Raw genomic sequence first — 15,096 nt, forward strand, 5'->3', positions numbered from 1 at the left:
TTATTTGGTCAGACGCAGATATGATATTGCTGTACAAAATACAATCATCTGCAAAGAACCTTTCTTGCACAGGTTTGTCCTTTATCAGATAATGCATAAAAGGTCAGGTCCTTCGGCCTTAGTTGGATCGATATCAAGAAGCAATGGCAAAATTTCTTTCAACGGATAGTTTCACATATTCAATTCGTGCTATAGCGGTGAATTCATTGGATGCGCGTACCTCGCCACCAATGCCAGAAAATACTAGAGAAAAAAAGCTATTAAACACGTTTGCTATGTTGACCTTTCCGACAAAAACCTGGTCATTAACTACAAGTGTAGACACTCTAAATTTTTGTGGTGAAAGTGCTTCGAAAACGTTTTCGAAGAATGCCTAAGAAACCTTAACATGATTACATTCAGAACTTCTACTTGTCCTTCTGTATCATTGTTTTCATATCTTTATTCAAACATCTTAAATTATGACGCAGTGACGTAACCTGCGAAACGCGCAATCGTTTTATACACCGCGTAACTTTTCGTTTTATATGTAATATTTCTCTGCTAATCTACGGATTGTTACTATGGTTTCTTCTTACCCCTTCCGGGACATACTAAGTAATGCAGCGTGTAACTATTTTTTTAAGTGTCAACCAGAGTCGATGAACATTTGCTTTAGATTACGGACTAATCTGCTCGAATATTTAGGCCATCATTATTGCGTCATCGTTAAAGCCTACATGACAAGAAAAGGCTCACAGCGTCCGTCTGTGGATACAAAAAGTGCAAAGGGAAGCGCTCCGCGTACAAAGGAAGAGAGCAGTGAAGGACAAAGGCGAGAGGGCGGCGACGTTACGGGGCGGAAGCCAAGGCTCGCGCGGGAAACCAGCGAGCAGCGAAAGCAGCGTCAGGCAGCGTATGTCGCCGCTAAGCATCCAAGGCGGCCGAACGAGACAGAGGAAAGAAAGCAGCGCCTAGCTCGTCTGGCCGAAATGCTGCGCAAAATGCGGCAAATCGACGCAGGTCCGCGTGTGACAGAGGCTGGGGCAAAGAAGGCTTGGCGAGCCCGCTTCGCCTAAAAACATGCAAAGAAGATCCATTGGTGGATCCTTAGAGAATTTATCGGCATGACACTTAGGAGAAGCTAGGGAGCCTTCATATGCGCTTGAAGGCACCCTAGGAAAAGCCACACACACACCTCTTTGGGACAGAAAAATATAGAGGAGGCAAAAGTTAAAGTAAAAAAAGAAAACTAACAAAGAGAAGTGAAGTGGTCAGCGCTAGTGTTTCCCAAAAGGGAATGCTGTGGTGTTTCTGAGGGGTCATGCTAACGCATATTGCAAGGATCCACCAAAGAATCTTCATTTAATATTTTTTTTTTCTATCTGACGTGCTTTTTAGCTACTGAGAACCAGCTCGAAGGCTACCATAGAAAGTAAGCTCGCGCTGCAGATCGTGGCTTTAAGTCCAAGGCTGGATCGTCTCGTTCGCCAATTTTGATAAAGATAAGCGTCATGCAGGCGTAAGCATCGTGCAACCACTAATGCTAGGTGCAAATGGGTGGTTCCAGGTTTACCGTCGTAGTACAGTGTTCAAATCGGGTACTTAAAGGGGAAATAACAGACACCATCTTTAGGCTAAGACGAAAGTATGGTCAATGACACACCAATAATCGCAGGCAATGCATGATAAGCGTAAAATGTTTCATGCTATTGTCAAAACACCAGTACATTTACTGCACAAAAATGAAAGGCAGAGGTTCGTTCAAAGCATATTCCAAATTTTTGTGTGATAGATACCAGCCCTTGGGTCGTTATTTTGTTTTTTATTTTGTTTTTAGGAGTGGTGAATTATTACTTCGATGTTAAAAACGCATGCAATTTCCGAACGAATGCTTCAGATAAAAGAATATAAGTCCGCTGAAATTAGAAAGTGCAGTGCCGAACGTCTCAATATTAAAATAATGTTGCCAATGCAATAGTCCGGTCTCCTCACTTTACTTTTCATTACACCTTCTCCCCCTCCCCCCCTTCCCCCAACCCCATCAATGAGGATGTCAGTAGCGTTTGGCAAAAATTTGAAAGCCCCTTCCACGAAAGTTTAGGACTTTGAAAACCGGCTCTCATTGCAACGGTCGCAGGCGATGTTTAGAAGCGGGTTGAAGGGAGTTGGATAATAGTTTAATTAAACCTTCGGGGAATGTTCACATTACGTCCATCCGACGCACATCGCACAGTCTATTAGAAACCGATTTTCCGCTGCGGGTGACAGACAGCCAAAGAACGCTCGTCGCACGAGGATACGGCGAATAATTTTAATTCCGGCGTTGGTGGCATGAAATGTCTCACTCGTGACATCAGACCCGCAGGTGCCGCGAATGCTCAGTGTTCGGAGTTTGTGGAAATGCAATGACATGACATTCCTCGTAAGCAGGCATGCTGGCACAGACTCTGATAAAAGGTCCGGCGGTAAGGATATCAGCGGCGGTGGGGATATCAGACGTTACTGAAGAAGAAACATTATAGTCTGGTCGTGCGTAAACTTTGGTACTGCAAAACGGAAGTCCTCCCGCCTTGAAGTTTACTTATTCAGTTTGCTCCTTAATTAGTTTTGCATTGCAGCATAGTGTCGCATCCATTTCTTGTCCTGCGTTTCGACTAATGGGACAAAGACTGAAATTTGGAAAATAGTTTAACATGAAAATTGTTAGTAGGTTAGCTGTGCTACATTCCTTTAATTAATCTTTCATATATTCATAATCATGGCCGTTAGACGTTAGAGAAGGCAGTGAGAGAAACAAAGCTTGAAAACTAATATCCACAAGGAGCGTTTACAAGAGGCGATTGGACACTGTATATTTGAAAGCAAAATGAACGGTGATGGAGGCAAAGATGGCGGCAAGGTGGTAACAGTTGTGGGCACCCTGGCGGCTCCCAAGCCAAGTTGCCCGACTGCGAGGCTCAAGCCGAACTTTTCCCGCGTGGCGGCGACGTCACGCCAGCCACGCGCACATCGGATGCGCCGCCTTGATAAGGCGGATCAGAGGCGGCGCACGGGGAGTCGCTGCCTGGACTCCGGCAGCGCCGGTAGCAATGTTAATCGTCTTGTCCATGTCCAATTAAATGTAGTTTCTTGTTGTTGAAACCGTTGGCTCCGTGTTGTTCCTGCGGGTCGGGTATGCAGCAAGGCGAACCGACCACAATGGCGCCCAACGTGGGGCTCGAACCCACGACCCTGAGATTAAGAGTCTCATGCTCTACCGACTGAGCTAGCCGGGCAACTTGGCTTGGGAGCCGCCAGGGTGCCCACACTTCCCCCCCCTCAAGCTTCGTCCGGCATGTCGATGACGGAGACGTTGTGGGCGTCAGGGGGTGGATGGCGCTGTTGGGCGGACTGACGTTTTAAGTCCGGCCGGCGCCTGCTGGACGAGCGCGGCGGCTGCTGACGAGCGCGGCGGCTCGGTCAGCTCCAGCTTGTCGCTTGTTCGGGATCAGGGCTCCACCAGGTGGCTGCTTTGCCCGTGGTCCTGTAGAGGGTGGCCGCGGTCCACGATGAGACCGGCCGCCGTGTCGTTCAGATGGCGGGTGTGGCGACGGTTTTGTCCATGAGTCAGCTTCGTAGAAAACATGGAAGCAGACGACATGGGACTCAGTTGAGGGCTGAGCCTGACGTTATCTTCGGACCCCTTCCAGAAAGTTTGAAATAACGGATCTGAGGTGGGCACACAATCTTCAAACTTTCTGGAAGGGGTCCGAAGATAACGTCAGGCTCAGCCCTCAACTGAGTCCCATGTCGTCTGCTTCCATGTTTTCTACGAAGCTGACTCATGGACAAAACCGTCGCCACACCCGCCATCTGAACGACACGGCGGCCGGTCTCATCGTGGACCGCGGCCACCCTCTACAGGACCACGGGCAAAGCAGCCACCTGGTGGAGCCCTGATCCCGAACAAGCGACAAGCTGGAGCTGACCGAGCCGCCGCGCTCGTCAGCAGCCGCCGCGCTCGTCCAGCAGGCGCCGGCCGGACTTAAAACGTCAGTCCGCCCAACAGCGCCATCCACCCCCTGACGCCCACAACGTCTCCGTCATCGACATGCCGGACGAAGCTTGAGGGGGGGGAAGTGTGGGCACCCTGGCGGCTCCCAAGCCAAGTTGCCCGACTGCGAGGCTCAAGCCGAACTTTTCCCGCGTGGCGGCGACGTCACGCCAGCCACGCGCACATCGGATGCGCCGCCTTGATAAGGCGGATCAGAGGCGGCGCACGGGGAGTCGCTGCCTGGACTCCGGCAGCGCCGGTAGCAATGTTAATCGTCTTGTCCATGTCCAATTAAATGTAGTTTCTTGTTGTTGAAACCGTTGGCTCCGTGTTGTTCCTGCGGGTCGGGTATGCAGCAAGGCAAACCGACCACACAGTCCAAGATGTTTTGGGGACAAAAAGGTCAAAGCACAAGTTGGTTCTTAATTTTACTACACCATATTTGTGTTGTCCTCGATACTGGTTAATACATATGTGGCAATTGCACAGAGCAACTGCTATGTTGTCACGAATGACAATTGATGTGGAGATGAAAACCGAATCAAACTAAACGTTTAATGGGACTAACTTGCGTACAAAACAAAATAGGAAAAGGCTATCGTCGATGGCGGCGCAGGAACAGGATCGAACGCTGGGGCGAGACTGACTTCGCTCGCCATACGGAGTCTCTTATGTTCGAGCGTGGGTTTCTGGAACAGTCGGCGTCGAACACCAAGTTGAAACAATAAATGAAAGAGCATTCCACTGAAGGAATCGAACCTAGACCTTTCGCGCGACAGACAGTCAAGCGCGGCGACCATTCCGCCACGCACGCTTTCGCTCAGCGACACGCACGCGTTCGCTCAGCGACACGCACGCGTTCGCTCAGCGACACGCACGCTTTCGCTCAGCGACACGCACGCGTTCGCTCAGCGAAACGCACGCGTTCGCTTAGCGAAACGCACGCTTTCGCTCAGCGACACGCACGCTTTCGCTCAGCGACACGCACGCGTTCGCTCAGCGAAACGCACGCCTTCGCTCAGCGACACGCACGCGTTCGCTCAGCGACACGCATGGCAATATATAGTTGTTGCTGGAATATATTTTGTTGAAAATGCATAACCTAGAGATTCGACGTCGTATTAAAAAATCGCGTAAATTTAGCTTTTTTTATTTCATTTGCTATTCACTGGCTAAGCTAGAATCGTTAGTCAGAATAAAAGGAGCAGAGCGGTTCTGAATGAATTCAAGAGAGAGGATGAGCAGTTAGTATGATAATCCCATGCGGATGCAGGATACACAATTCTAGAGTGCGCGTTAATATTGTACAATCAAACGTTTAATAAGGTCGGAGCAAGGGAAAAATTATAAGGAAGGAAACCGATCATGGGCGGTAATCATTCTTGGCAATATATGCAATGTGTGTTTTTCAGAAAACGACACTCATGACATGATCGCCAATTCACTTATGCGAAGTAAAAAAAGAAAAAGGGGGACACCTAAGAAAATAAGTATCTGGGTGGGGTCGGTTGGTCGATTTTGTAAATCTTATTCATTTACTCTTATTAATATTTAGTTTCAATAGGCAACCTGCAATGCTGTTTGGTTTGGCGCCATCTAGCGACTGAAACAAGAAATATTGGGTACCCCTGGGAGTGGCGGCTGTATTGTTCAAACGTGAGCTTTACTCTGGTGGCGCCGCTTAGCCTAGTGTCTGAAGCAAGAAATACTGGGTATCCCAGGAAGCCGTGATCGCGTAACGTGCCAGTAGAGCGGAAGCTACGGCCCTGGCGGGCCAATCGGAACGTGACTGCGTATCACCGGAGCGCGCCTCAACTCCGAAGAAGTACCAGGCTTTTCGCTGTGTCATGCTCCAATATGTTTGCGTTGTGCTCGTATACGTCGCGCATTTCGAAGCCTTCGGCACGCAATGTGGGGCTTATCGCTCACCCTTTGCCAAGTTACAACGAAAAAGTCTATAACCCTGCGCTCTCACGCTGCTGGCGCCGCCTGGCCGTTGCTGGTTGGCTATATCAAAGTATCACATTCCGAACACTTGACGCTCGAACCTTTTGGGGCGAATTTTCTAGTTACCGACGCACACTAGATAAGGAGCTTTGAGGGACCTTGTCGAGTCACTGTCGCTCTCGCCTACTGTTACGCCGCCAAACCGCCGACCGCTTTTCTGCTGCCTCGGCGCTCGTTTGTTATTTTGTTTGGCGAAAATTCGCCCAGTAAATTCTCAATTTGGAACAAGAGTTCCGGAGCTTCTGCTCCTCTCAGTCATGGCAATATAAAACCGAGTACTCTGAATGCGACATGATATCAAAAGCCTTAGCAAAGGAAATGATAACAAAACCAACTGCTGATGAATTAATGGTCCGATACAAAAAAACAAGTCGTTAGTAAAGGTTACTAGTTGAGTCTCACATGAATGATGTTTTACGCAAACCGTGCTAGTAAGTTGTAAAGAAAGTATTTGACTCAGGAAAACTAACGAGTGTGATGAAAATAATATGTTCCGAGGGAGGGGGGGGGGGGGGGATTTTGCGTGGAACGAATCTCAAAGAAATATGTCTGTACTTATTTGGGGCTACGGACTTCATCAGATTTGTGCACCGGAACAAATATTTACACATTGCGGTCGTCAGGGAGGGTGGCACCCTGCAATGACTGCGCAAAGATTAGTCAAGATTATTTTAAAAAGTATGCTTTAGTAATTAGAAAAAAAAACACTAAAAGCTATTGCTGTCGATGCGTGCACGAGTTATTTTTAACTCGTTTCGTCTGACACTTGCTTTGTGGCTTTTGTTTCCTTCGATTATGACCAAGTGACTGTCATTCGACGTTATGTCGTGACCAGCATCTTTGTAGGAGCGCATTCTAGACGCTGTGGAGATCCTGAAAGGTGCCTGTTACTGACTGACTTTCAAGCTGCAAATGCAACACGAACCATAAAATAATTATAATGTGAATTAAGAGTTTGTAGTTTATTAGAAAACTAATCTTAGTAATTATTTCATCAATATATAAACAGTCATAAAGGTGATAATGTAATAACTTTCTCTATTAAATCAATTCAAATTATACAAGCATCCTGTTCATTTATCAAGCAATCAGAAGTTCACGTCCTAAAACAAAACAAAAAAATAAAAAAATTGATTATTTTATTTTTTTTATTTACAGATTTCTTATTAAAGGCCGTGAATGCTACACTAATCGGATCTCTACGCATGAGTTTTACAACAAAGGTGATATATTGTAGGGTATAATTGTCACGGCAAGTCGAATAAATAAATAAAATCTGCGTATTAATTAAAACCACTAAGTTACTGCATTTGAAAAGTATTTGGAGGGTGTGCGAAGCACGGTGGGGACCTGAAGTTCCCACTCACCAACAGGCGCAAGGATGCATGGACACCACCACGCGCGTATCAGTCACGTTTTCACGCCACCAGCCTTGAGCACTTCCCACGAGTGGTTACTTGAGTGTACCACCGCTCTTCTCACGTATTTTAGCTATATCTGAAATGTGCTGATTAGTGCTTTTCAGTTACGCCATGCAAGTTTATGATTAGAGCCCTGTGTTTATTCTCTCTTGATAAAAGATTAATAAAAAAATTACAATGATTCGCCTTATCGTGATGATGAACCCCTATGATATGTACCCCTGCCCGTATACGCGCCTGCACATACCAAATTTATGTAACTTTCGAGGTTTTTTTTTAAGCAATTTGTAAAGCTTAAAAAAGAGACCATGTATACCCTATAGCAAAAAAAATCATGATTTGTGTAGGCTTCGCAAACGTCCGTACCAGCCTAGCTAATACGCAGCGGGTACAACAGACATACACGTACGCGGGCGTTCAACAAGCACTCCGGGAAATTGTTCACCCTCAATCGCAGCCGACGACACACACAAAAAATTGGTCAACAAAGATAATATGCAGATCATAATATGCAGAACGTGAGGAAGAAAAAATAAAATAAAAAGAAGCAGTGAAGTGTAAATGTTCAAGGAAAACCCCGCAAAACAGGCGTCCCACACGAAATTGATTATTGCCTTGTCGGGAGATTGCGGCGTATACAGGAAAAGGAAACATGGACTGAAAGAATAGGGAAAGTGAGGAGGGGGCTCTCGTTTTAATTATCTACGAAGTGCGCGTATCAGCATTTTGCGGTACTGTCGGCACAGCAAAGAGAGGGCCGGGTGGCGCGGGCGAGCCAACCAACCAACCGGGCAGTGGAACGGTCCGACAAAAATCAATTCCTTCGGTTCTACGCTCTGCTCTGTCCACCAAGTTTCCTCCGCCACACCTTCTTTGCTACGAACAAACAAAACCTTTTTTTTTTAAAGTTTAGGTCATGGCCTAGTTGAATCGTGAAATATATATATATATATATATATATATATATATATATATAAGAAACAGGCGCACATTAAAAAATGGCATAAGTGACAGCAGAAGGTGCACCGAGGAAATGCCGGGTCAATATGGTGGAGGTGACAATGTTGGGCGAAACAGTAACTTCCATAAAACAATCTACTGGCAGTTCTCGCATGGTACTAGGCTTGATCGATATGGTGGCTCCCTTCGACCATCAATGGAGCTTTCAACGTCCAGCGTTCTAGGGCGGTCACCGAACGTCGCGGTCCTATCGGGCACGAGCGCGGGGTGAGGCGTCGTCGTCGATAATCAAGCCGCATCATCGACCGGCTCACCAGGAACAAGGTGTCTCCGAAAAAGTGTAGCTTATCTCGCGACTCGAAAAAGGGGGATATGCGATCGAAGCGGGTGATGACACATTGAGTTGTTTAGGTACATTTCAGAATACCGTGCGACTAATTAATTTAGTTCATACGGTTTCAATTCACGTTGTAGAATATTTTAATTTTTGTTTTAAGCATTCCACGCCGACGATATTTTCACGTTGTTAAATATTAAAGTTCATGTTCCGTTAAAAAAAAAGTGAAGGGTTCTTTTTTTTTTTTTTTTTGCACGAAGTTACTGCTTCTGAAATATCAATATAATCTGGCGTAGTGTTTGTATACATTTTTTGGTCACTGTCGGTGGAGGATTATGCACCAGATTATAACTGGGTTGATATATTTCAGCACTAATAAGTTGATCTACCGCTAAGCTTTTCTCAAATTTCTTTTACTTTGTTGTGTTTCGTGTTTTATAATCTTCACAGGGACCGCTCATTGATAGTCTCTCTTAAACAGTTTTCAAAAATGATAACATAATTTTTGAGGGATACGAATTATTTGAAAGAAGAAAGAACTAACTTGAGCACCTTAACAGAATCCTTCATTGCACTTTGTAATACAAAAGTTGTAGATGTTTTTGCATATAATGGAAAGCAAAATGGAATAAAACGTTAAAACTTACTGTTCGTGTTACAAAAAAAAGTTTATTTTTTTTTTACTTTTTTGTTTGTGTTTGTTGTGAAACATAAATTATAAAGAAAACGAGAAATATAATTAATGAACATAAAATCAGGTCAGTTACCACGCGTTGAATGTTACAGGAATATAAAACAAAATAAGTATAAATCAATAAAAAAATATCTTGCGGCATAAGTTTTAAGCTGCAAGCAATGATGTGTTTTATATGGACCGGTAAGCTTCTCTGCACGGCGGATTACCAGAGCTTAGGTGGCAGGGTAAAACAGGCTAATGAATCAAACGCATACTACAATGTTCCACGTTTTAGATATTAAAAATGCAACATTTTGGGGCCCAATATCGCCACAGAAAGATATGTGCAAAATATACATCCAAAATATAGATTCAAAGTATACAGATGTTGTGCACTAGTGACAAAGGCTACAAGTGTTTGTTATTGTGGTTTTTCGCTAAATGACGTCCGAAACAGAACAAAATAAGCACCATCATTCAAGAACGCGTTCTACATAAGCGGATTACTCAAAGTATCTCTCTGTTCTAAAAATGCAGCAACATCGAAAAATAGAGATGGAATGCCAGGCTTGTTCAGTGTTGACGGCGTCCAGTTTGTGAGGCTCTAATTGAGTCGGCTAATTAGCGTAATTTTACAACGTACGAACCATGCCAGGAAATGACCTTATCGAAACTCTTTGGTACGAAATAATTTCTATAAATTCTTGAAGATTTACGCTCGTGTACTTTGTGTAAACAAATTTATTGAAACCCAAAAATAAGAAAAAAGGTCTAGTAACTGAACAAATATCATACCGGTCTGACTTCAGATGCAGGCTGTCAATATACATGGTGAGTCAAATGTATCAACGGCTGTTTCAAAGGGTGGCATACATTGGTTTCTGAACGTGTCGAGCTGAATTTTTTTACAGAGGTGGCCGAAGAACGCGAATTAGGGTTATACTTACTTAAATCAAGAAAGTTACGAGAAAAAATTTAGAAATGAAAAAATTACGCCTCTGTAAAAAAATTCAGCTCGACACGTTCAGAAACGTTAACCAGAGGCGTCTGGTTGGGACAACAGCCGTTATAGCTATGGGCAGTGCTCTCCGCGTCGACAAGGGGAGGGGGGAGGTCGGCGGTCGGCAGTGAAGGCGCTTTGAGTACCCCATTCTTGAACGTCAGCTTCGGTGACGACACCACTGATGTCGGCGGCTTATTTTAAGGCTCACTCCTCCTTCCCGTGTGCCTCACACAGTGTGGAATTATAGCGAAGCCCGGTGGTCGCCGCCGAAACTCCACCCGAAAACGTTGGCGAACTTGTTTCGTCCTCTGCCGCACCTCAGGGTCTAACCGAGAACAATTAACTTTTAGCGGCTCGTTGGGTGCAAAGCGCACCAGGAAGACACCCCAAAACAGCACAATTTGTAAACATTAAAAGAGGCGCAGTTGGATCCAGGGAGTGCGAGGCCGAAACCAACACGAACCCCAAACAATAATTGTAGAAAAAAAAAAAAGCGAGAGAACACGTCAGCTTTGTTGTTTTCGTTTTATGTTCATTTTTTGTTAGTTTTATTGGTAGAATAAAAAACCGCGCCCCGACAATTTCTGAAGACGAAGGGTGCGTCCCCTCTCAGAGGTGTTGTCTGGTATCATCGTGGTCGAGGACTGTTATAAAAGGAAGAAGCACGTCTCAGACAGCGTCTGAAGACTGTATTTTGATTGACGTATGAGCAATGCGACCGCCGCCTAAGAGCACGCCACCGAAAACATCTGGTCGTCTGTATCGCCGGAATGCAGCGGTGTAGCCAGGAATTCATTTCGTTGGGAGGGGGAGGGGGGGTGAGGCACCTGGAATGTGCGAATCTGCAGCCCCCTTCGGACGCGTGCCGGCTGCGACCTTACGTGCCTCCATCTGTCGGTTTCTGCGCCATTCGGGACTTTCTTCATCAGAGGGCCGCCGTAGGAAAGGATTTCACGTTTTTCGTTTCAAAACTTTTCACTCGCTCCAATATGTACAGAAAATATGCATACCTTTAATTCACCTTTTTCGCCCGCAAACTAAAAAAAAAAAAAAAAAATCACCTCAAAACGTTTACAAGCCCATTTAAGCGAGGTTCGTTCAAACAGCCATCGATCCCTTTGAATCGCCCTTTAAAAAACGAGCTCGCATAGCCAGACCTTCAATCTATCCTAGTCTATAGGAAAAAAAGCCCGGCGTCCGACTACAAGAGTATGCCAATATATCAAGTGTAAGGTAATGTCTGGTCTCTTTGTAAACAAATACCCACTGCTCGAAAGAGCATGGTTATCCATATCGCCCTGCGCTTTTTTTTCTTCTAATATTAGTTTTGGCATAAACCTGAAGTCAAAGTCTTTCACGAGCGCCAGCCGAGTGCTCACTCGATAATTTTCGGTCTTATCACGACGTAAAATAAAAAGAAGTCCGACGTTGCTTAACTTTACTGTGAAAATGAGCATTTACACCTTTCAAGCGGCTGTTTTTTATTAAGCATGGCGACCAGTTCAATGAGAAGCTTGGTGCATTGTATCTGAAATGCAGATGTCCAGGTCACTGATCCCGAGGTGACAGTGTTGAGGGCTCCCAGAGGACAAGACTGTCACAGACAGCTTGATACTTGAGAGTGTCTCGGAACCCGTACAAGCAACGGCGTTTAAACAAGGAAGTATAATGACATATGCCCTGATAGAAAATACATCGAATGATATACGTTTGCAGAATACACCCTTCAGGTTTTTGCCACCGTGCCGTTATTCTGTGAATGGTAAGTCATATATTTAGGTCAAACGGCACCATAATCAGGGTACGGACACGGTAACACAAAATCTGTGAAGTATCAAAGTGAGAGGTGTCAGGCACTTCAACTTCAGAGTGCAGTCCTTATGCTTTATTCTCAAATTTCTGCTTGATAATATATTTTTGTTAATCGAAACAGCCCAGAAAAATAAAATGTAATCAAATTATTCCTTAAAAATTTAGCGCACAATTTGTATTATTTGGATCTAGGCTGATTTTATGTCCATCCTTGCGAACTTCATTCATATTATAATCATAGTTTTAATAATTAGAAGCCTTTCGACTTCTGCGCAATGCAAATTAGTATCCAGATTATTTCTTGCTACAAAAAGGTCCAATAACAAATTACTGATTAGAGTTACGGCATCCCAATATAGGTTTATTAGAGTTATTATTGTAAAACAAAAGTTAATTGTCATCCGATAATCCCAATAAACCTGATACGATTCATTTTTGATTCAGAATTGAACCCAAAACAATACGAGGTTTTCGGTGTTGAGCGGAAATATAAAATACGATATGTCTTAGGCACCCATCTGCTTCTTGTATTGCGCGACAGTGTCGGTTGCACGAGACAGATATCAAAGTGGACATATTTCTGTATTTCTTCGTACATATCTCGATGCGCTCACACATAAATATTTATCGACACCAACAAATCTGAATTCTAATAAATGTATTCATTGTCTGGATTTATATCACAAATCATTTCGAGAAACTAGCGAGTTTCTGCTTTCAGGAGTGAGTTTCGTTGTTTCGGGCGGTGACAGTCTGGGCATCTAGAACGAAGAAAATCCAAACTGTGTGCCCGTTTCGCCCGCCCCGTGCCCGTTCCCACGACAAGCCTTTTCGGGTAATCTGACCAACAATCCAAGACGAGGCATAATATGCTCTTATCCTCCAACAAAATAAACTTTGCAATTGAACTGCCGTTACACGAGAGCTGAATCAGCAGAACTGCGCCGACTGATCGCCCCCCCCCCCCCCCCCCACCCCCATCCACTCCGAACACCTTCCGTTAAAGAACTCGGAGAGCCACGGGAATGAAAATACATGACGACACAAACAAAACAGAAAAAAGCGGCAAATGTTTCCTGGAACTGGTATTACTGGCGTCGCTGCATACAGGGTAACGTGCCACGCACGTCCTTTAAACAGTGTGATCGTGCTCTGCTCTCGACTCGCGCTCAAAAACGATTCTGCCGTCCTGCCGGTCCTGCCCACATTCTTCCTCCTGCTGTTCCTGCATGGCTGACGGTTTACGCTGATGTTAGTCATTGCCGCTTGCAGGGAAGGAGGCGTCATTTAAAAGTTCTTTTCATGCTGTTAGACGAGCTTAATATGGGATCTCAACTTTCAAGTCACAACTCGCAAGCCAAGTCGAACATATAAAGATGCGGAGCAGTAAGCATCACTGTCCCTACATTTCGTAGTACTAAGCTGCATAAAGCACATCCCAGTATACTTTCTGTTCGCGCGTCTTCTCACGTTGTTCTGCCCGGGCGCAACTGACCCCAGTTCGTCCTTTGACGAACTTTTGGGTGCCATGATGCTAGCTTGTTCTGCTGAATGGCGTAAGGGACATGAGATTTATTCTCATGCAGTATGCATCTCTCGGCAGTGGCACGCCTCGTTAGGAGACGCAGACACGCTTCGTTAGAAGACGGCTGCCGTAAGTAGCGAATTCATGCTCTTATTTCGTTTACTCCTTACTCAGGTAAGATATGTTTTTCTGAAATTATGGCACACATAATATGGGTGGCGGAAAAAAGCTCACCTGAGGAAAGCTCACCGCAAACCTGCCCGACGCGGGGAAAAGTTGTCCGGCCTTATGACGGATGGGGAGAAAAACTCACCTACAAATCTAAGCATTGAGCTTTCATTCAAGTGAAGCACGTTCACTCTCAGTTTATTGGTATAATAAACGCATATGATTAAATAAGAACATATAAGAGCATACAACATCATTATAAGGACATATAAGAACGAAATAGGATTATATAGAAAGCTTTAAGGAACTGATTATCAGTTTCTTATAGCTGCTTATACAATATTATTTTTCTTATATGTTATTACAAAGTTTAGTGCGCTCTTATGTGATCTTATTTATTAATATGCGTTTATTGAACCAAAAAATTTTTGATACATATAATATGTTTCAAGTATTTTCCTTGTCTCCCATAGATGAACAATTTGCTGCAATTATATAGAAGCTTTTTTGCTCTAATGTATTACAGGTGACTAGTAATACAGATCACGACCCTATCGAATAGCCCAGTGTAACCTTTCGCTACCTGTATTATGGAACTGGAAATTTGTCGGGATTCCGTCTGGATTTCAGTTTGTCAGAAATTATTTAATCTGCAATCTGGATTTCAGTTTGTCCAGAAACACTTCCAGCCAATTTTCTTTTTCCATAATCTAGATGGTGAAGAGTTATAATGAGTTTTTAGGTAGGAAACGTTTAACATAATTGCTAGCAATTATTCTAGCAATTATTGTAACTGCTATTTTTTTCGCACTTTCTGTGATGCCACTAGAGAGCTTGGGGCCGTCCTGGTGTTGAAAGGTAAAAATTTCATGACCTGTATATTGCTCTGAAACATTTGTAGAATTGCATATGCAGAATACTACTTAAAACAACGGCGAGTGCTAAACACAAAAGTTTTGAAAAAATTAGTAATCAAAGGGGAAAATATAAATTTGTCAGTTTGTGTTGTTGGTCCCCAAACTACTCGCACAAGCCAACATTTTTCTTTTTAATGCTGTTTTACATCCAAACAAAGAGCTTCTTTATCTTTATTACTTTACCTTACGTCTTCGAAGGTTCTAGCCTAAGGGAGAGAATACACTCAAAAATTAACATAACTATCTAGCGGAAAT

The 15,096-nt window shown here is 44.2% G+C and overlaps 1 non-coding gene across 1 annotated transcript; it reads right to left on the reverse strand.

Moving 5' to 3' along the window:
* Positions 1–3,184: 3,184 nt before the first annotated feature.
* Trnak-cuu lies at positions 3,185–3,257 on the reverse strand. Its single transcript has one exon. It is a non-coding gene; the product is annotated as a tRNA-Lys (tRNA).
* Positions 3,258–15,096: the final 11,839 nt, after the last annotated feature.

The sequence above is a fragment of the Ixodes scapularis genome, unplaced genomic scaffold (assembly GCF_016920785.2).
Source record: "Ixodes scapularis isolate PalLabHiFi unplaced genomic scaffold, ASM1692078v2 PGA_scaffold0__279_contigs__length_252992795, whole genome shotgun sequence".
Lineage (NCBI taxonomy): Eukaryota > Metazoa > Arthropoda > Arachnida > Ixodida > Ixodidae > Ixodes > Ixodes scapularis.